Source organism: Microtus oregoni, unplaced genomic scaffold (assembly GCF_018167655.1).
Source record: "Microtus oregoni isolate MIOR12 unplaced genomic scaffold, Mior012 000122F_ref0000035, whole genome shotgun sequence".
Taxonomy (NCBI): domain Eukaryota; kingdom Metazoa; phylum Chordata; class Mammalia; order Rodentia; family Cricetidae; genus Microtus; species Microtus oregoni.
Window position 1 is genome coordinate 757,881 of NW_024544754.1, and position 2,341 is coordinate 760,221.

Genomic DNA, 2,341 nt, shown 5'->3' on the forward strand with positions numbered 1-2,341 from the left:
GAGGTAATGAATCAAATGGACTTAACAGACATCTATAGAACATTCCACCCAAATAGGAAAGAATATACCTTCTTCTCTGCAGCTCATGGAACCTTCTCAAAAATCGACCACATAGTCGGTAACAAAGCAAACATCCACAGTTACAAAAAAATATTAGTAACCACCTGCGTCTTATCAGATCACCATGGATTAAAGTTAGAATTCAACAACAATGCTACCCCCAAAAAGCCTACAAACTCATGGAAACTGAACAGTCAACTACTGAACCATACTTGGATTAAGGAAGAAATTAAGAAAGAAATTAAAGTCTTCCTGGAATTCAATGAAAATAAAGAAACAACATACTTAAACTTATGGGACACGATGAAAGCAGTCCTAAGAGGAAAGTTCATAGCACTAAGTGCCCACTTAAAGAAAACAGAGAAAGCTCACATTGGAGACTTAACAGCCCAACTGAAAGCTCTAAAAAAAAAAGAAGCAGACTCACCTAAGGAGGAGTAGAAGACTGGAAATAATCAAACTGAGGGCTGAAATCAACAAAATAGAAACACAGAAAACAATCCAAAGAATCAATGAAACAAAAAGCTGGTTTCTGGAGAAAATCAACAAGATTGACAAACCCCTATCCAAACTAATCAAACGGCAGAGAGCGAATTTGCAAATTAATAAGATCAGAAATGAAAAGGGGGACATAACCACAGACACAGAGGAAATTCAGAGAATCATTAGATCTTACTACAAAAGCCTATATGCCACAAAACTGGAAAATGTAAAGGAAATGGACACTTTTTTAGATAAATACCATATACCAAAGTTAAACCAGGACCAGGTGAACAATCTAAATAGACCTGTTAGTTGCGAAGAATTAGAAGAGGTTATCAAAAACCTCCCTACCAAAAAAAGCCCAGGACCAGATGGTTTCAATGCAGAATTCTACCAGAACTTCCAAGAAGACCTAATACCTATACTCCTTAATGTATTTCACAATATAGAAACAGAAGAGGCATTGCCAAATTCCTTTTATGAAGCTACAGTTACTCTGATACCAAAACCGCACAAAGACACAACCAAGAAAGAAAATTATAGACCAATCTCACTCATGAACATCGATGCAAAAATCCTCAACAAAATACTGGCAAACCGAATCCAAGAACACATTAGGAAAATTATCCATTATGATCAAGTAGGCTTCATCCCAGGGATGCAGGGCTGGTTCAACATACGAAAATCTATCAATGTAATCCAGCATATAAATAAACAGAAAGAAAAAAACCATATGATCATTTCATTAGATGCTGAAAAAGCATTTGACAAAATTCAACACCCATTTATGATAAAAGTATTGGAGAGATTAGGGATACAAGGGTCATACCTAATGAATAAAAGCTATATACAGCAAGCCGACAGCTAACATTAAATTAAATGGAGAGAAACTTAAAGCCATCCCACTAAACTCAGGAACACTACAAGACTGTCCACTCTTGCCATACCTCTTCAATATCGTACTTGAAGTTCTAGCAATAGCAATAAGACAACAAAAGGGGATCAAAGGGATTCGAATTGGAAAGGAAGAAGTTAAACTTTCGTTATTTGCAGATGATATGATAGTGTACATAAGCGACCCCAAAAACTCCACCAAAGAACTTTTACAGCTGATAAACACCTTTAGTATTCTGGCAGGATACAAGATCAACTCCAAAAAATCAGTCGCCCTCTTATACACAAAGGATATGGAAGCAGAGAGGGAAATCAGAGAAGCTGCACCTTTCACAATAGCCACAAACAGCATAAAATATCTTGAGGTAACTCTAACCAAGGAAGTAAAAGATCTATTTGACAAGAACTTTAAGGCATTGAAGAAAGAAATTGAGGAGTATACCAGAAAATGGAAGGACCTTCCTTGCTCTTGGATTGGGAGGATCAACATAGTAAAAATGGCAATTCTACCAAAGGCAATTTATAGATTCAATGCAATCCCCATCAGGGTCCCATCAAAATTCTTCACAGATCTTGAGAGGACAATAATCAACTTTATATGGAAAAACAAAAAACCCAGGATAGCCAAAACAATCGTATACAATAAAGGATTGTCTGGAGGCATTACCATCCCTGACTTCAAACTCTATTACAGAGCTACAGTAATGAAAACAGTGTGGTACTGGCATAAAAACAGAAAAGTTGACCAATGGAATCGTATAGAAGACCCGAATTTTAACCCACAAACCTATGAACACCTCATTTTTGATAAAGGAGCCAAAAGTATACAATGGAAGAAAGAAAGCATTTTTAACAAATGGTGCTGGCATAACTGGATGTCAACCTGTAGAAGAATGAAAATAGA